Raw genomic sequence first — 20356 nt, forward strand, 5'->3', positions numbered from 1 at the left:
TGGTGTGTGAGTGGTGGCCCCCCCCCCCCCCCCCCCCCCCCCCCCCGTTCATCGATTCACTGTTCAACGGTTTTCTTCTTTCCCTGCCTCGTTTCTCCACTCTCTTAAAGGTACTTTCTGGGATCATCTCTCAAGTGAACCACTGGCACCCAAATCTTTTTCCTAGGGTGTGCTTTTGAGGGAATCCAAACTATGGCAGCCACTTCACGGGTGAGGCTGTGCACGTCATATGACATCACATCAGGAGACACACAGCAATTGCAAAGATGGACCTGTGGGCTCAGGCAGGGACAACCTGATTCCCTCCGTTATAAAATTCCCCATCAACTTTTCATATAATAATTTCATCCATCGGTGATTATTGCCTAAATCCATTATTTTATTAGTGATTGTAAAAAAAAAAAAAAAAAAAGGTAATTTTCTAATCCTATCAATCCCTCTATATTTATTAGTTGGAATTTTTTTTTTATAAGAAACTACCATTCATAAACGACAGCTTTTAGGTTGAGATGAAATAGAAGAATGACAGAAGAAAGGCCTGATTCTCTCCTTGTCACTGCGAATTCTCAGGATGAGAACTGGCCTGGTTACCGCCAATGGTGTTTAATAATATTTGGGTGATTTGAGGCTTTCTCTCTCTTTCACGGAATGTCAATATGGACAGATGATTGTTTATATATTCAGTGTGATCCCATTACTCTGTGACAGTGTCCTTGCTTGCTGGCCCATCAAGATGCCCCAGACTTGTATTGTCTATTTCCTGCCCCAGATCTGGAATCAGCTGCTTTTCCAAGGAGCCCTGATTCTTGGTGGTTGGAAAACACAATCCGGGCACTAGGCATGCTCACTGATGGTGGATTATCACTGCTTCCAAATTTTTCAGTGGACAGAGCTGGAAAATACATACTTTTGAGCAGAAAAATAGAAGGATTATGTGAGTGCCTGGGTGGCTCTCTCGGTTAAGCATCCAGCTTCGGCTCAGGTCATGATCTCACAGGTCATGGGTTTGAATCTCCCATCGGGCTCTGTGCTGACAGCTCAGAGCCTGGAGCCTGCTTCAGATTCTGTGTCTCCCCCTCTCTCTGCCCCTCCCTGCTCATGCTCTCTCCCTCTCTCAAAAATAAATAAACATTAAAAAAAAAAACAACAGGATTATGAGTTCCTGCTAATATTTCCAATTCAAATGTACCATTTCAGGGTTTTTACTTAACTTCTTTGGTTTTATCCTCATATCTCGTACTCTGAAGATCTCAGATTCTAGTATTAACATAATTACTTATTTGCATTATGCAATGGTTTATATAAAATAGTTACAAAAACAATGCCAATATTTGTACTAACAGTAAGACTTTCAAATGAAGTTTTAAAATTTCTTTGCAGCTCTTTTTATCCTTAGAAAATATTTTTTTAAGCATGTACCATTGATATATTGTGTTGTAAAGCCACTTCAGGTAATTATTTTCATTGAGTGGTTATATCACCAACTTAATATACAGTTAAGGTCCTTCATTTCAGATTGTTTTTCAAATTTTAGACATTGCTTTTATTTCTCTTTTCCTTTTGATTTAATATTATTTTTGAATGTGTGAAATATTAATCTGATTCCAAAGCCAAAACCATATAACAATATGTATTTAGAAAATTTCGCTTCCATCACTGTCCTTCCACCATGTTCTTTCCTCCCTCAGCAATCATTTTTATTGTTGTTGGGTGGTGGGTTGTTTGTTTTTGTTTTGCTTTTTGGTTTATTCTTCCAGTGTCTCTTTTTGCAAATATAAACAATTTGTATACATATTTATACCCCTTCCTATCCCATTGTTACACAAAAGATAGCATGCTAGATACTCAGTTCCACACCTTGCATTTTTCACTTAGCAGCGGATCCTGGAGATCATTCCACTGTAGTACATTTTCCCCATTTCTTTTTACAGCTGGATGGCACCCTTTGGTTCCTTGGTGTGAATGTACCACAGTTTATTCAGCCAGTCTCCCTAATGATAGACATTTGGATTGTTTCCAATCTTTTGTTATCTCAAATAATGCCACAACGAATAACCTTGTGCATTAATCATTTTAACCTTTTTTCCAGGGTATCATTAGGCTAGAGTCCTGGAAGTGGAAACGTTGGGCCAAAGGGGAAATGCATAAGTCATCAGGGATTTTTTTTTTTCTTTAGGTATTGCCAAGGTCACCGCCCAAAGAGTTGTACTATTTCGCATTCTCCCTGATAACTATTTTTCAGTCATTCATTCAATAAGAAGATATTGAAACAGTGATAAAGATCAATACAGTCCCTGAGCTCAGGAGCTTCTGGACTGGTAAGGAATGAGAAGGAACAGATCATCACACAAAGAATCGTTCTAATGTGTGTCAGAAGTATCAACTCTGTAAGAGTTTACAGCTAAAAGCCCTAACCTGATTGGGAGGGTCAGGAAGCCTTCCCTGAGGAATAACATCTAAGCTGAAAATGGATGAACAAGTAAGAATTTGCCAGGAAGAGTGGGTGGAGGAAAATACCTGAGAAAAGAGGAAATAAAAATAGAAATCACAATGATCAAACTAGGGAAAATTTGTATCACAATCTATGGAGTCCAGTAATCTTCATTCACAAGATAATTTATCATTTAAAATTACGTAGTTAAAAAAAATGCTGGGGTGCCTGAGTGGCTCAGTTGATTAAACGTCCTGCTCTTGATTTTGGCTCAGGTCATGATCTCACAGTTCTTGGGACCAAGCCCTGAGCCGCACTGACAGCATGGAACCTGCTTAGGATTTTCCCTCTTTGCCCCTCCGCTACACCTCTCTCCCCCCCCACCCAAAATAAATAAACATTTTTAAATTTTTTTATTAAAAATTTTTTTTAAATGTTTATTTATTTTTGAAAGAGAGAGAGACAGAGTGCAAGCAGGGGAGGGACAGAGAGAGAGGGAGACACAGAATCTGCAGCAGGCTCCAGGCTCTGAGCTGTCAGCACAGAGCCCGACGCAGGGCTCGAACTCACGCACTGCGAGATCATGACCTGAGCCGAAGCTGGACGCTTAACCAACTGAGCCACCCAGGTGCCCCAATAAATATTTTCTTTAAATGCTGAAAAAGGGGTGGCTGGGTGGCTCAGTCTGACTCTAATTTCAGCTTAGGTCGTGGTCTCCTCGTTCTTGGATTCGAGCCCCACGTCAGGCTCTGCGCTCACAGCAGAGAGCCTGCTTGGGATTCTCTCTCTCCTTCTCTCTCTCTGCCCCTCCCCCACTCATGCACGTGCACTCTTTCTTTTAAAATAAAATTTTTTTTTTTTAATTAAAATAAGGGGCGCCTGGGTGGCTCAGTCGTTTAAGCGTCCGACTTTGGCTCAGGTCATGATCTTGGTCTGTGAGTTCAAGCCCCACGTCAGGCTCTGTGCTGACCGCTCAGAGCCTGGAGCCTGTTTCAGATTCTGTGCCTCCCTCTCTCTCTGACCCTCCCCCGTTCATGCTCTGTCTCTCTCTGTCTCAAAAATAAATAAAAACGTTAAAAAAATTTTTTTTAATTAAAATAAAAAAGGCTGGAAAGGAATGAACTCAATGTGTATGCAGCTTAAGACCTAGAAAAAGGACAAAATAAAGAAAAGTAAAAGAAAATTAATAAAAAGAAGGCAAATTCATGAAATAGAAAAGAAATAAAAAGCAGCGAAGGGAGCGAATTAAAACTGGCTCTTTGCAAATATTTTGTAAAGTCCAAAATCACTAGCGAGCCTAATTAAGAAAAACAGGTGTGGCGCTTTTAGACACAGATACAGATCGTGAGAAAGGAGATTTAACTGTAGGTGCAGATGGGGCTAAAGGAATTTAAAGATGAGATTATGACAGCAAACCCACGGGAGGATGACACTCTATCAAAAATAGAAATTACCAAAATTGACTCAAGAAGTAGAAAAGCTGCGCAGACTAATAAACAAAGAAAAGATTTAAAAGGCTATTAAAGAGCGACCAGTGAAACAAGGCATAGGTCCCTCTCCCTCCCTCTCAACTTTCTACCTTTATTTGTATGTTGGCCCCACACCCTCCTGTTACACGGTGTCTTTGTGACCAATGAGAGACCCACTGGCAATTTCACTGACAGCCTATACCTCATCCCCTTGTGACACCAGAAAGAGTACCAGCCATGCTGTGAAGTATAATAGTGACAATAATAACAGTAATAAAACCTCCTGTCTGATCGCCCAGCTTGAACTACAGCATCGATCAATCACAGGACTGGCCTGTGAATCACGACCCCCCCCCCCCATGGCTGTGGTGTTGGGGCACCATGACAGCTCCACCCAGCTCACACGGGCCTTGGGGGGGGGGGGGGAGTTCCCAAGAAGCCATAAGCCAGTGGAGGACCACAGTCCACTGTAGCAGTCTAGCACTTTCAGACAATGAAACAGGAAGCAACCAAGTAAAGCATGCAATAGATCGGAGACTGGCGTAACGAATGGTGACCTCGAGTCAGACAAAGCCACGTGATGTGGCTAAAATTTAACTAGGTGCTACCCCAGATAGTATTCACTCCACAGTTAACATCTGTGGGGCACCAGCCTTGCTCCAGACACTGCTCTACGAATCAGTAAAGAACAAAAGAGACAGAGTATCTGAGAACACCTGTCCTCGTGGAGCTTAGGTTCTGTCCTTCGAGCTGGGTGACCCTAAAAGCACGATGGAATTTAAGAGCCTATCCGGCTCAGAAGTCTTTACTGTAAAATGGAGAAACATGTTTACGTATCTTAAGAGATAAAGAAATGCAAAATCCATCCCCCCCTTGGGTGGGAGTGCAGCCTTCTCTGAGGAAAGAGAATTAGATAATATGAGTAACTGGAACCCAGAGCATAGCCTACAGGTTCTAGGTTACAGAGAGGCAGTCTAGAAGAGTGATTAAGCACATGCATTCTCAGTCCAAATCCCAGTTCCACCACTCACTGGCGAGGTGACCCGAGACAAGTTCCTTATCTTCCCTGTGCCTCAGCCTCCTCATCTGTTGGATGGAAATGAAAATTGTGTTGGGGCACCTGGGTGGCTCAGTAGGTTAAGCATCTGACTCTTGGTTTTGGCTCAGGTCATGATCTCAAGGCTGGTGAGTTCGAGCCCTGAGATGGGCTCTGTGCTGACAGGGCAGAGCCTGCTTGGGATTCTCTCTCTCTCCCTCTCTCTCTCTGTCCCTTCCTCAGTTGTGCTTTCTCTCACTCTCAGAATAAATAAATAAACTTAAAAATTTTTAAATAACTAAATAAATAAACTTTTAAAAAAATTGTACTCTTCTGATGTGACTGCTCATATAAAAAATATTTAATGGGGGGCCTACCAAATGCCAGGCATTATTGTAGGCATTTAGGAGAGAGACGTCAGGGAATAAAACCAAAGTCCTGGCCTCTAGCAGGAGAGATAAACAATAAACACAATAGGTAAGTAAATGATACGTCTTTTCTCCAGAGATGGTTAAGTGCTGTGGGAATAAAAAGCAGAGTAGGGGGAAGGGAACAGAGGAGGTGGGGGGGGGGGGGGTGGCTGGCTGCCATATTGGTAGGGTGGTTGGAGTTGGCCTCCTAGAAATGGTGAGATTCAAGTGAGGACCTGAAGGAGGCAAAAGAGTGAGGGGAAGCAGGTATCCGGGGAAAGAGCTTTCCAGGCCCAGGGAGTAACTGCTATAAGGAACTTGCATGGGATGTTGGGGGAACAGGAGGCCAGCGTGGCTGGAGCTGACGAGGAGGGAAAGGAGTAGGACAAGGAATCAGATCGCAAGGCCCTGGAGGCCACGGCAAGGATTTTGGCTTTTATTCTCAATGAAATGGGAGTCATTGAAGGTTTTGAACAGCACAAAGACAAGATCTGATCCACATTTTTTTTTTTTTTCAACGTTTATTTTTGGGACAGAGAGAGACAGAGCATGAACGGGGGAGGGGCAGAGAGAGAGGGAGACACAGAATCGGAAACAGGCTCCAGGCTCTGAGCCATCAGCCCAGAGCCTGACGCGGGGCTCGAACTCATGGACCGCGAGATCGTGACCTGGCTGAAGTCGGACGCTTAACCGACTGCGCCACCCAGGCACCCCCTGATACACATTTTAAAAAGATCCCTCGGGGCGCCTGGGTGTTAAGCGTCCGACTTCAGCCAGGTCACGATCTCGCGGTCCGGGAGTTCGAGCCCCGCGTCAGGCTCTGGGCTGATGGCTCAGAGCCTGGAGCCTGTTTCCGATTCTGTGTCTCCCTCTCTCTCTGCCCCTCCCCCGTTCATGCTCTGTCTCTCTCTGTCCCAAAAAAAAATAAATAAACGTTGAAAAAAAAAAAAAAAACATTTATAAAAAGATCCCTCTTGGGGCGCCTGGGTGGCTCAGTCGGTTAAGTGTCCAACTCTTGATTTTGGCTCAGGTCATGATCTCACGGTTCGTGAGCTGGACCAGGCTCTATGCTGACAGCATTGAGCCTGCTTGGGATTCTCTCTCCCTCTGTCTCTGCCCCTCCCCGGCTATCTCTCTCTCTCTCTCTCTCTCTCTCAAAACAAATAAATAAGCTTAAAAAAAAAAATTAAAGGATCCCTTTGGATACTATGCTGAGAGTAGATGTAAATGGACAAGGCAGAAGGGACATCAGTTAGGAAGCTACCGTAATAATCCAAGTAAGACTCAGACAAGGGTGATAGCCGCTGAGGTGGTAACAAAGGCCAAATTCTGGATGCAGCTTTACGGCAGAGCCAACGGAATTTTGCACTTGGAATATGAGATGTAAGACAGAGAAAAACCCACAGATTTTGGTCTGAGCACCTGGAAGGATGCTCATCAACTGAGGTGCAGACTGGGTGAGCAGGTGATTCAACCCCCCGGTGAGCAGACTTGGGGGTGGGTGGAAGATCGGGGATTCCGCTGTGAATATGTTTGACTTGAGATGTCTACGCGACATGCCAATGGAGATGTTGAGCAGGTGGTTGGATACGTGAGCATGGAATTGAAAAGAGAGTTTTGGACTGATGATGTAAACTTGGGAAGGAGGGGCGCACAGATAAGTGTATAAAGACCACGGGATGGGACGAGAGCGGAGCACCAAGGGGGTGAGGGGGCATAGGGAGGAGACAAGCAGCATGTCCAACATGAAGAGAGAACACAGAAGAGCAGAGAGAAGAACCACAGAGCAATCAGAGGTGGGATGGCAGGGAGTTAGGAGGAAACCCCAGAAGGAATTACATCCTGGCCCCGGACATGGTTTCTCCAGGAAGAGAGTCATTAGCGGTCAGGCACTGCTGATGGTCAGGTAAGATGAACCAAGGTTAGGGTTAGTGGGCGTGCTGGGGGTGGAGGGGGGCAGGGGAGAGGGACAACAATGCCTTTGAGGAGTTTTGCGGCAAAGGTGAGCGTTTAAAAAAAAAATACACTTATTTATTTACTTATTTTTGAGAGAGAGGGAGATCGCGAGTGAGGGAGGGACAGAGACAGAGAGAGAGGGGGAGAGAGAGAGAACCCCAAGCAGGCTCCGCACTGACAGTGCGGAGCCTGACTCGGGGCTTGAACTCACAAACCATGAGATCATGCGTGACCCGAGCCAAAATCAAGAGCTGGACGTTTAACTGACTGAGTCACCCAGGTGCCCCAAGCTGAGCCTTTTTTTTTAACGGGCTGATAGCTAGCAAGGAAAATCTAGCAAAAAAAAAAGTGGGAGAGACCACGTGTTTGCTGTGTAACAGGTCACTGGCTGAGATAGGGAGGTGTTGGGAGGTTGAGAAGTGGGCAGCATGTAGAAAATAGTCACTTAAAAACATGTGAGCTTGAAGGGTCTCATGGCATACAGTGTGGCTGCCAGGCAGCCCTCAGGGCTCACTTGAAGTTTGCGGTCAAGAGTTGGGACAATTAAATAAGCTAATACATAATATCTGAAAAGCACTTAGAACAGAGTCTGGCATATAGAAAATGCTCTCTTAGTGTTAGCTATTATTATTTTAAATTAAGTATAGAAAGGCCCAAGAGAATCAAAACTTCAGCATTAGAAATGTTGTGATAAGAAGTCTGGGGCGCCTGGGTGGCTCAGGCATTTTAGCGTCTGACTCTTGATTTGGGCTCAGGTCATGATCTCATGGTTTGTGCCTGTGTCCGGGCTCTGCACTGACGGCATGGAGCCTGCTTGGAATTCCTGCTCTCCCTCCCTTTCTCTGTCCTTCCCCTTCTCGTACTCTGTCTCTCTCCCCCTCCTTCTCAAAATAAATAAATAAGCTTAAAAAAAAGAGAAGTCTCCTAATATTTGGTATTTTATGTAGTTGTAATATTTAAGAGCATTTGGTCGATTAGAATGACTACTGTGTGACTCCAATTTCAATGTGTAATTGAAAAAAATTAAATGAAGTAATTAAAAAAATATTATTTTAATGTAAAAGAGGGGACACCTGGGTGGCTCAGTCAGTTAAGCATCCAACACCGGCAAAGGTCATGATCTCACAGCTCGAGGGTCCAAGCCCCCCATCAGGCTCTGCACTGACAGTGCGAACCTGCTTCGGATTCTCTGTCTCCCTCTCTCTCTGCCCCTCCCCCACGCACACTCATTCTCTCTCTCTCCCCAAAATAAATAAATAAACATTAAAAAAAAAAGATTCTCTCTCTCTCCCTCTGACCCCTCCCCCTCTCTCAAAAAAATAAATTTAAAAAAATGTGTAATTGAGACTTCTGATTGCAAGTTGAAATCTTACTAAAGTAATGCATAATATTGGAACATCTAAGTGAGTTTTGGGCTCACTGTATTTATTAATTTCTTATATTGGTAGGAATTATGTTGTTCTTAGCAAGATTCTGTTTAAGTGAGAAAATCTAAATACTTAAAAAGAAATCAGGGGCGCCTGGGTGGCGCAGTCGGTTAAGCGTCCGACTTCAGCCAGGTCACGATCTCGCGGTCCGTGAGTTCGAGCCCCGCGTCGGGCTCTGGGCGGATGGCTCAGAGCCTGGAGCCTGTTTCCGATTCTGTGTCTCCCTCTCTCTCTGACCCTCCCCCGTTCATGCTCTGTCTCTCTCTGTCCCAAAAATAAATAAACGTTGAAAAAAAATTAAAAAAAAAAAAAAAGAAATCAAATATATTTAAATGTATTCGTGCAGGTTTACAATGTGAAGGTGTTTAACTGAGTTTGGAAATAGGACCAAACATTTAAAGTCTCCTTAAAAATTACTCTGAAGATGCATTAGGCTTATAAATAGAACAACAAGATTTGTAAGTTGAACATAAAAGCCTAAGAAGAACTAAGGTTTTGGGATTTGTAATTTTAATAAATTGACTCCATTTTTAAAACCGAAAATAAACCTTAATAGTCTTCTCTGCAGACAGAAAGAATCCTCAAGGGCACCAAAGGACAGAACCAAAGAACTCCAGGGACAGCTGCTTCTTGTGGGAGAAGCAATCAGAACCCAGAACAAGCTATGTTGCTGGGAGGGGCATGTTGGGGGCTGGGCGCCGGGAGTGGGCACAGTGTGAGGCTGGGGGAGTAGTGTTGGGAATGGTGACTGGATAGAGGGAGGAGGTGGTCAGCCAGCTGGGGTGGGACTTGAGAGTGAAAGGCTGTGTCTTCAAAGCAGCTGGAAGGTGTGGGTAAGACACGACAGAGGAAAAGGAGGCAGCTTCAGTCGGGAGTGCCCTTCACTGAACTGCCTTTCACGCTGTTCAGGACCCACCAGGGAAAATGTGAATTGCTTTTTACTTTGGTCGCTGAACAGTCTTTCTTCCAACACAATCCCAAGCCAGAGGGACCATGTGAGGCCTTGGTTTAGGAGAATGTGGGGTGTTTAGGAGAATGTGGGGTGTCCAGCAGGCAAGCTGACAGTTGAGAAGGTCCCTGCAGCTCTGTCCTGGCAAAGGGCAGGAAATCTGGAAGGCATATGGAGTGTGGGTGGTAGGAAGGGGGTGCTGCTCTGGGCAGAGATCATTTCTGAGGCTTTTTCTCAGCGTGAAAGGAGCCACCCTCAGGACTGCTCTTCTCTTTCCGCCTGATTCCTGTCCACCAAGTAGCCTGTGGTTTGTTTTGTTACATTCTGTTTTTCAACTCCTGTCTATTTAGTGTTTACTCTGTGCCAGGCATTGTTCTCCGTTCTATACACAATCATTCTGTTAAATTCTCCTAAGAACTCAGGGTGGGGGTGGGTGTCCAGGGTCAGTTGGCTGGTTACTCCAGCCCTAGAGTCCAACTCAACCACGATTCTACACTGCCTTTCACTGGCAAAGTTTGCTTCCCGGAGACCTTGCTATCAGGCTTAACGATTTCAGTCCTAGCAGATTTCAGTCTCCTCAGGTATAACATGAGAATCATGCAGCCTACATATTGGGCAGTTACATCAAGTGACAGGAACAACTTGATAAAGAAGGAAATGGTTTCTTTAGGAAGACCCTGTTCCCTAAACCCAAGGGTAGTGCAGGAAAGGAAAAGAGTAGACCAACCTCACTCATTCTATTGATGCAAAACTCCTGAATAAAATCATGGCAGAATATGAAACGTGATATTTCTTGTGCAACTGGGTTTAGTTATAGACTGAGTTCATGCTCTTTAAAAAATATTGGCAAAGGGGCGCCTGGGTGGCGCAGTCGGTTGAGCGTCCGACTTCAGCCAGGTCACGATCTCGCGGTCCGGGAGTTCGAGCCCCGCGTCGGGCTCTGGGCTGATGGCTCGGAGCCTGGAGCCTGTTTCCGATTCTGTGTCTCCCTCTCTCTCTGCCCCTCCCCCGTTCATGCTCTGTCTCTCTCTGTCCCAAAAATAAATAAACGTTGAAAAAAAAATTAAAAAAAAAAAATATTGGCAAAACAGGTCATGATCCCAGGGTCATGGAATCGAACCCTGGGTCAGGCTCCATGCTGAGCATGAAGCCTGCTTAAGATTCTTTCTCTCTCCCTCTGCCCTTCTCCCCTACTCTCTCTCTGTCTCAAATAAAAAAAACATTTTTTAAAGATAAGCAAAGTGAGCCTAATAGTGTTTTAGGAAAGAAATATGCCTTGATCAAGTGGTATTTATTATAGGGATGTTAAAACAGTTCAATATTAATAAATCTATTAATATAATTTATTATAGGAAATAGACTACAATAATCATTTAAAAGAAAAATATACCATGACCAAGTGTATTCTTTACAGAAGTAAAAACATAGATCAATAAGAGAAAATCTATTACTATAATTTATCTTATAATAAGGAGAAAAAGAAAGCCATACAATATTATTAAAAGATAGTGAAATTGCATTTCATAAATTTAATATCTATAACTAAATTTTACAAATCTTAGTAAAGTAAAAGTGATACTTTCATATGATTATTGCTTTCAAATGTCTTAAACCAACTTTAAGCTCATGCTTCACAATAAAACTCTAGAAATAGTTTCATTAGTAAAGAACAATCTTGGGGCACCTGGGTGGTTCAGTTAGTTAAGTACCCAACTCTCGGTTTCTGCCCAGGCACAGTTCGTGAGATCAAGCCCTGTATCAGGCTCTACACTGAGTGTGGACCCTGCTTGAGATTCTCTCTCACCGTCTCTCCCTCTCTCCCTCTGCCCCTCTTTCCTGCTCTTGTGCTCTAAGGTAAATTTGTTTTTAATTTTTACTTATTTTTGAGAGAGAGATACAGAGTGTGAGTGGGGGGGGGGGGTAGAAAGAGAGAGGGGGACATAGGATTTGAAACAGGCTCCAGGCTCTGAGCTGTCAGCACAAACCCTGATGCGGGGCTTGGACTTGGGAACGGCAAGATCATGACCTGAGCCAAAGTCGGAGGCTTAACCAACTGAGCCACCCAGGCGCCCCATCTAAGATAAATGCTTTTAATTTAAAAAAAAGAAAAAGAAGGGACGCCTGGGTGGCGCAGTCGATTAAGCGTCCGACTTCAGCCAGGTCACGATCTCGCGGTCCGTGAGTTCGAGCCCCGCGTCAGGCTCTGGGCTGATGGCTCAGAGCCTGGAGCCTGTTTCCGATTCTGTGTCTCTCTCTCTCTGCCCCTCCCCCGTTCATGCTCTGTCTCTCTCTGTCCCAAAAATAAATAAACGTTCAAAAAAAAAAGAAAATTTAAAAAAAATAAATAAATAATTAATTAAAAATTAAAAAAAAAGAAAAAGAAAAAGAACAATCAAGGATCCCTACTACAGTGCTTAATTAACAGTTCTGAACATTCTAGTTGATGTAATTAGAGAAACACATTAAAGGGGTATAAATATTACAAAGAATGAGGCAAAATAATCATTATTTAAAGCTAATATGATTCTATATCTGGAAATCCTCCCCCAAATCCATTAACAATGTAAAGTGGGTCCAAGAACGTGGCCAATTACAAAATCAATAGACAAAAATCAATAGCATTCCCATCAAACAATAAAAAGCAGAGGGGTCTAGATTGGATATTGTGCTTGCGTAGAAAATATGAGTATTTGCTCAACCGGCTTGATGAGCTGATGAACATTCCAGAGAAGCGTTTCAGTTAGGAACCAATTCAAACAGCAGTTAGGACAGCTAACAGGGGCCTCAGTAAGGGGATTTTATTTTGGCTCCAGGGTCCTTATGGTGGCTTCTTGTGTCTCCCACTCTGCCATTCTGCTCCTCTGACGTCACAGTCACAATAAGGAAGATGGGGGAATGCATATAGAAAATGCCACTGGGGACACCTGGGTGGCTCAGTCGATTAAGCGCCCGACTTCGGCTCAGGTCACGATTTTGTGGGTTCGTGAGTTCAAGCCCCACGTCCGGCTCTGTGCTGACGGCTCGGAGCCTGGAGCCCGCTTCGGATTCTGGGTCTCCCTCTCTCTCTCTCTCTGCCCCTCCCCCGCTCATGCTCTGTCTTTGTCTGTCTCAACAATAAATGAACACTAAAAAAAAAATTTTTTTTTTGAGAATATGCAACTGGCAGAGTCTTCCACACGGGGGATAAAGTCGCCAAGCCACACTTCGGCACCACCACCATGGAGCCTTGATTTAAAAGAAAGAAAAAGGCTTAAGAGCTTTGAAAGCCAGCTGATTAGAGGAGAAGCAGAGGGAAGTTTGGAGAAACCCTGTATCTTCAAGGTTCCACTCCATGTCTGGATCTATGGGTGGGCAGCCCTCAACTTCACCCTTGGCTCCCAGAGAGTATAGGAACATTGGCCTTCACCGGATGAGCAGGGCCAGTGGACAGGATTTTCCAAGAGCCTTCACAGTGGAGCCTCATTCGGAGGGGAGACAATGCCCCCTAGAAACAGGAGTTTACTTGTTAGTTTGGGGACCCTTGTACTGGTAAACTGGCTCTAAATTTTTTTTAATTAAAAAAAAAAAACAAAAACGTTCTGATAGGTAGCATTCACTGATTTCCATTGTATAAATACTCCTAGTGTGGCCAATTTCAAGCCTCCACGGTATAGCAACCAGCTCACAGAATTCCAGAATATTTAACAATCAGCTCTTAGCAGCCGGCACGTGCTAACTCTAGCATGCCATTCCTGGGAGCCCTTCTCTGGGGACTCCCAGAAATAACTGGGGTCCCCTTGAGGAGAGGCTGAGGATTTGCCATCATGTGGATGGGGTGTTAAATCATCATAAGTTGAGTATGAAAAGGTAATCAGGCAATTAAACCCAACCTTGTAGTAACAAGCTGATGAAGTTAGATACTTGGGCTACATTTGCATTAAAAGCTTTCGAGGCGCCTGGGTGGCTCCATCAGTTAAGTGTCCTGACTCTTGATTTTTGGCTCAGGTCACGATCTCACGTTTGTGGGCTCCAGCTCCTCGTTGGGCTCTATGCTGACACCATGGAGCCTGCTTGTGATTCTCTCTCTCCCTCTCTCTCTGCCCCTGCCCTGGTCGTGCGCGCATGCACACTCTCTCCCTCTCTCTCAAAATAAACACATAAATAAGTAAACCTTAAGAGAAAAATCTTTTAATGCGCATCTCATTGCACAATAGATAACCTTGTGGATACATCCATTCGACGGGTATTTGTGGAAAACCTCCTCTTTGCTTGGGACGGTTTGAGACACTTAGGGATGAATAAAGTAAATAAAATAAAATCCTTGTCCGGGGTGCCTGGGTGGCTCAGTCGGTTAAGCGGCCGACTTCAGCTCAGGTCATGATCTCGCAGTCTGTGAGGGCTGTGAGTTCGAGCCCCGCGTCGGGCTCTGTGCTGACAGCTCAGAGCCTGGAGCCTGTTTCAGATTCTGTGTCTCCCTCTCTCTGACCCTCCCCTGTTCATGCTCTGTCTCTCTCTGTCTCAAAAATAAATAAATGTTAAAAAAAAAAATTAAAAAAAAAATAAAGTCCTTGTCCTCCTGGAGCTTACACTCTAGTACGTAGGACATGATGTCAGGTGGTTAACAGTTGTTACGAAGAACATTAGAGAAAGGAGTAGAGTGAGACGATCTTATTTTAGAAAAGGCTTTCGGGGAAGCCCTTGCTGATTAATTAGTGTTTGAGCAGAGGTAGGAGTGAAGTGAGGGAGGGAGTGAAGGGAGGGAGCCAGCCTCGGTCTAGGGGGAGCACCCCGGCAGAAGGAGCAGGGAGGCCCTGGGATGGAGGAGCAGGATCCCACGGCAGCAGGTGGACAGGGTGGGATGAAGTTAGACACACACAGAGAAGCCCCGTCGCATACACTGTGTGTGAAGTTTGCCCTACGAGGAAGACATTGGAGGGCTCTTAGCAGGGAAATAACCATATCTCCTTCACGTTATAAAAGGATATTGTGTCACCATCATGTGGGTGGTAAGAGAGGAAGCAGAGGGCCCAATTAGGAAGTTATTGCTACAGTTTGGCGGGGAGATGATGGTGGTTTGAGCTAAATTAGTAGAAGTGGCGGAAGTAAGAAGCGGTTAGATCGAAACAGAGTTTACGAGGCTGCACACAGAACAGGATTTGAGATGATGGAAAAAAGAGATAAATCTCAGATAGCGCCAATATTTTGGTACTCCCTGTCCAAATTTGGGGTTTGCTAGGGAACAGCAGGTTTGGGGTAGGAAGAACTAAGAGTTCAGTGGATGACGATATGTCTTTATTGAGTCTTTGTTTTCGAAGGATATTTTTGATGGATGAGTTCTGAATTGACGGGGTTTTTTTCATCATTTTAGACATGTGGGAGAAAAACAACCATAAAGGTGACATTTTCAGACAGAGAAAAGCTGAAACCGTTGCCCCTAGCAGATCTAAAGACTCTAAAGACATTCTAAATATTGTATTTCAGGCAGGAAGCGATCCCAAGTAGAAAGTCTATGTGGATATTGAATGTAAATAATAATAACAGTATAATAGTAGTCATAATAATAATAATAGCACATTGAAGTTTAACAACTAAATATTTCAGTCAAAAGGCAAATATTGCCAATTGGATAATAAAAATGCGATTATATATTTATTGTCTACAGAAAATACCTTTCAAGTATAAACATACAAAAAAAGATTGAAAGCGAGAAGGTAGAAGAATCATGTCATGCAAACACTAAACAAAAGAAAGCAGATATAGCTAGATTAGTTGCAGAATTAAATAGACTGTAAAGCCAAAACCATTTCACAATGGGAAGGTAGAGGTCATCTCATAACGATAAAAATTCCCTTTAAGAAGATATAACAATTCTGTGGGGCGCCTGAGTGGCTCAGGCAGTTGAGTGTCTGACTCTCGCTCTTGGCTCAGGTCATGATCTCATGGTTCATGAGATCGAGCCCCGAGTCAGGCTCTGGGCTGACAGCCCAGAGCCTGCTTGAGATTCTCTCTCTCCCTTTCCCTCTGCCCCTCTCCCGCCCCTCCCTCAAAATAAATAAACGTAAAAAAAAAAGAAAACATAATAATTCTGAATTTGTATGTACCTAATAAGATGCCTTTAAAAGGTATAAAGCCGGGGCGCCTGGGTGGCTCAGTCGGTTAAGCGTCCGACTTCAGCTCAGGTCATGATCTCAAGGTCCGTGAGCTCGAGCCCCGCGTCGGGCTCTGGGCTGATGGCTCAGAGCCTGGAGCCTGCTTCCAATTCTGTGTCTCCCTCTCTCTCTGCCCCTCCCCCGTTCATGCTCTGTCTCTCTCTGTCTCTGTCTCTCTCTGTCTCAAAAATAAATAAACGTTAAAAAAAAAAAAGGTATAAAGCCAAAAAATGGTAGCAATGACAAGGAAAAACAGACAAATCAACCATCATAGCAGGAGATCTCAACATATCTCTTCCAGTGATTGCTAGGACAAGCAGACAGAAAACAGTAAGAACATAGGAGATTTAATGATTAACAAGTCTGACCTCGCAGGCACCTGTAGAACAGGGTATCCAACAACTGTTGATTTCGTGTTCTTTCTCAGGACATGTGGAACGTTCAGGACACGTCAGAAATCAATCATATCCTAGGCTATTAAGTAAGTCTGAACAAGTGTCAAAGTATTGAAATCATATAGATTATGTTTTCAGGGCAGAGTGCATTTGTTGCAAATTAATGAGGGAAAGGTAACCAGAAAATCCCTATATACTTGAAAATTAAGAAATTATGCTTCTGGGGGCACCTTGGCTGGCTCAGGCAGAGGAAGCATGCAACTCTTGATCTCGAGGTTGTGAGGTCAAGCCCCACGTTGGGTGTAGAGATTACTTAAATTCTAAAAAAAAAAAAAAAAAAGAAAGAATGATGCTTTTAAATAATTCATGTTATCCATTGACGGCATACAATCATAATAAAAATGTCTTCCGGGGGTGACGAAGAAAAATAAGACTATAGAGGCTAGTTATTGGAGTGAGGGTGTTTTAAGGTTGTTGTGTCCGGTCCAGGGGGAAAAAAGACACCGATTAATTTTAGACGTTGATGAGACGTTGACGGCAAGTTGAAAGTTACTAGGGTAACTACTATAAGAATAAGATCAGAACGTATTTCTTCCGGACTGATGGAAGGGGGGAGAAAAAGAAGAAGATGAAATAACAGACCTCTCGTAATCGATAGAAGAAGCAAACAAAAGTATAAGTAACAACACGTCAGATTTGAATCCATCTGGAATCCCACGTGGGTGGCAAAATGTTTCCAGCTGTTTCCGGGGACTGGGTGGGAAGGTGGCGTGGTGTGGGAAGATTTCGTTGCCAACAGAGCCCTGGCCCTGGGAGTACTGGCACCAGGATGTAGCAGACATCGCTGATTCCCCCTCCCACACCGCTCGGCGGGATTTCTTCAGACGGCTCCAGCCAGCTTCCGGTTTCTGTGTCTCGTTATCTGAAGGCTTTTTCCAAAGCTGCAGAAGACCCCTGTGCCCTGAGAGTGACCGGCAGGGTAGGTATATAAATACCCCAGCTCCCTCGCCCCTCTGATGAGCTCGCTTAGCTCTGGTTGCCCAGTGTGGTAGCTGGTGATAACATACCCTTCACTGGCGGCCTTCCCATCCCTGTGGTGGGATTTCCCCCACTCTTCTGTTGGTGTTTCTTGCACTTTCTGAAAAACTGTGTACACTTTTTTTTTCTTAATTTTTTTTTTTAACGTTTATTTATTTTTGAGACAGAGAGAGACACAGCATGAACGGGGGAGGGGCAGAGAGAGAAGGAGACACAGAATCTGAAACAGGCTCCAGGCTCTGAGCTGTCAGCACAGAGCCCGACGCGGGGCTCGAACTCACAGACCGCGAGATCATGACCTGAGCTGAAGTCGGACGCTTAACCGACTGTGCCACCCAGGCGCCCCAACTGTGTACACTTAAATCCATGTTTCAGGGTCTGCTTCTGGGGGAAGCAGGTACTGTATTAGAGAGAGGCTACTGGACCCAAGTGGCTTTTGGACGCAAGAGCCGCCTCTTAGTGGCTGCTGTTCACAAGGAAACCATGGACCGGGACCCATGGGAGGACCTTGTCTTTTTGACCGGGAAGGGCAAGACTCAGGGTTGGGCTGGTCAGCATCTAGGCCTCAGCTGGCAAGAAAACCTGGAGGGTTCAGGGCGCTTCTCCTGGGGGCAGAGAGGACAACAGGTGAATCTGCTTCTGAAGAGCGCATGGCCTCAGGCAGCCTGGGCCTGCTCGATGACAGGGATGGTCCAGATCAAAGACTTTCTGGACACAGTCCCCAGGGAAGACTGAGTGTCTTTGTTGGCAAGTACATAAACTTTCTTAAGGGGAAATGGGTCCAGGACTGTGGGGCCTCCATTTATGTTTCAAAAGAGCTAGATGGGGGACCTTCCAGGCTCCTTTCCTCCTAGGGCTGCAAGAAAAGGATTTTTTTTTTTTTAATTTTTACTTATTTTTGAGAGAGAGACAGAGTGCAAGTGGGGGAGGGACAGAGAGAGAGGGAGACACAGAATGCAAAGCAGGCTCCAAGCTGTCAGCACAGAGCCCAGTGCAGGGCTTGAACCCACGAACCGTGAGATCATGGTCTGAGCTGAAGTCCAGCACTTAACCGACTGAGCCATCCAGGCACCCCTGGAAGAAGGGAACTATAAGCAGTCTTATTTTAGTAGTTGGGACACAACACAACTGAGAGGAAAGAGAGTGGGCTATAGAACGAGCAGAGCTCCACTCCAATCCCTGTGTTGTCACTTGCTGGATGATGTAGACAGGTGACTTAACCTCTCTGAACTGCAGTTCGCTCACCTGTGATACCGGGATTACAACTGTATTACCTTATAGGATTCTTGTAAAGATTAAATTAAATATTGCTTACAAAGTGCTTGGTGTAGGGACCCCTCGGTGGCTCAGTCGGTTAAACGTCTGACTTGGGCTCTGGGCATGATTTCAGTTTGTGAGTTCGAGCCCCACGTCAGGCTCTGTGCTGACAGCTCAGAGACTGGATCCCACTTCCTATGCTGTCTTTCCCTCTCTCCCTGTCCCTTCCTCCACTTGCACTCTGTCTCTGTCTCTCTTTCTCAAAAATAAATAAACATTTAAAAAAAATTTTAAGTGCTTGGCATAGTACCTGGTACATAAGTAATAATCAATAGATCGTACCATAATTATTATATTTGCCACAAGCTTGCTTATAATAACGAAGAAGAATGGAAACAGCCTAAATGTATACCAGGAGGGGATTGGTTAAATAAAGATATTACATCCATATATACAGCGGGTTTCTGTGCAGCCATTAAAAATTATGACGCAGATCTATACTTGTTAATGTGGAAAACTGTTCCTGTACAGAGGGTCCCCAACTTGCAACGGCTCGACTTTACGAGGCTGGGAAAGTGATATGCATTCAGTGGACAGCGTATTTCAGGTTTGAAATTTTGATCTCTTCCTAGGCTAGGGATACGCCATACCATACTTTCCTGTGACACTGGGCGGTGGCAGCACAGCTTCCAGCCACGCAATCAGGAAAGGGAATAACCAGCCCATTTACAACCATGCTGCGTCCGTACATCCATTCTGGTCTTCACCTTCAGCACACCGTTCAATAAATTACATGAGATAGTCCACGCTTCGTTATAAAATAGGCCTTGTGTCAGAGGATGCCGCCCGACTGTAGGCTAAGTATGTGTTCTGAGCACGTGTCAGGCGGACCAAGCTAGGCTATTATGATCGTAGGTCAGGTACATTCAGTGCGTTTTCAACTGTACAGTATTTTCAACTAACAGTGGGTTTTTTGGGATGTAGCGTCATCTTTAAAAAAAAAAAAAAATATGGGGCGCCTGGGTGGCGCAGTCGGTTAAGCGTCCGACTTCAGCCAGGTCACGATCTCGCGGTCCGGGAGTTCGAGCCCCGCGTCAGGCTCTGGGCTGATGGCTCAGAGCCTGGAGCCTGTTTCCGATTCTGTGTCTCCCTCTCTCTCTGCCCCTCCCCCGTTCATGCTCTGTCTCTCTCTGTCTCAAAAATAAATAAAACGTTGAAAAAAGAAAAAAAAATAAAAAAAAATAATTTTATTTGCGGGGGGGCGTGCCTAGGTGGTTCAGTTGGTTGAGCATCTGACTTCTGCTCAGGTTATGATCTCACAGATCATGAGTTCAAGCCCTGCTTCGGGCTCTGTGCTGACAGCGCAGAGCCTGGAGCCTGCTTTGGATTCTGTGTCTCCCTCTCTCTCTCTGCCCCTCCCCCACTCACGCTCTCTTTCTCTCTCTCTGTCTCTGTCTCTGTCTCTCTCTTTCTCAAAAATAAATAAACATTGGGGTGCTTGGGTGGCTCAGTAGGTTACACGTGCGACTTCGGCTCAGGTCATGATCTCATGGTTCGTGGGTTCGAGCCCCACGTTGGGCTCTGTGCTGACTAGCTCAGAGCCTGGAGCCTGCTTCGGATTCTGTGTCTCCCTCTCTCTCTGACCCTCCCCTGTTCATGCTCTGTCTCTCTCTGTCTCAAAAATAGATAAACGTTAAAAAAAAATTTTTAATAAATAAATAAATAAATAAATAAATAAAAATTAACATTTAAAAAAAATGTTTAGGATATTATTTTTAAGTAATCTCTACAACCCAACGTGGGACTCAAACCCACAACCCCAAGATCAAGAGTCACAATGCTCCACTGACCGAGTCAGCC

The sequence above is a fragment of the Puma concolor genome, chromosome C1, assembly GCF_028749965.1.
Source record: "Puma concolor isolate L17-30 chromosome C1, mPumCon1.1.hap2, whole genome shotgun sequence".
Classification (NCBI taxonomy): Eukaryota; Metazoa; Chordata; class Mammalia; order Carnivora; family Felidae; genus Puma; species Puma concolor.